Consider the following 645-nt stretch of genomic DNA (forward strand, 5'->3'; position numbering starts at 1 on the left):
TGTCCAAGCCAATCAGCATATAGCTACTCTCTAGATAGAGTTCTCAGAACCCAAACCAAAGCAAAGCACACATTTTCTGCCAGAGGGCAGAATATGACCTGCATCTGGAGCAGTTTTCAACCGTGATACCAACAACATTTTTGCATAGGACTTGATTTGTGGGCTTTATTAAACACTGTGGGGTATTTTCTAGCACCCTTGGCTTCTCTTTTTAAGATGTAGTTTTATTTCGTGTGCATGGGTGTTTGCCTCATGTGTACACATGTGTGCCTGGTGCCCAAGGCCAGAAAGCATCAGATCCCCTGGAACTGAAGTTACAGACAACTGTGAACTGCTACCTGGGTGCTGGGAATCGAACTCGAGTCCTCTGCCAGTGCTCTTAATCACTGAGCCATCTCTCCAGCCCTCCTTGGCTTCTCTTCAGTAGCATCTTCACTTTGTCTTCCTAGGACAAAATGAGAACAAGAGGTTGAGACCCTCTTGTGTGTGGGAATGGGACAAAAACCAGAGCATCTGAGTATAAATGATGTAAGGTATTCAGTATGGTGCGGGGAACTTGATAAATGTGTTCTTCTTGTTTCTACTTTAAAGAACCAAAAGAACCAAGGTGTGATGAATTTAAGATATAAAAATCCCAGAAAGAGA

The sequence above is a fragment of the Mastomys coucha genome, unplaced genomic scaffold (genome assembly GCF_008632895.1).
Source record: "Mastomys coucha isolate ucsf_1 unplaced genomic scaffold, UCSF_Mcou_1 pScaffold9, whole genome shotgun sequence".
Classification (NCBI taxonomy): domain Eukaryota; kingdom Metazoa; phylum Chordata; class Mammalia; order Rodentia; family Muridae; genus Mastomys; species Mastomys coucha.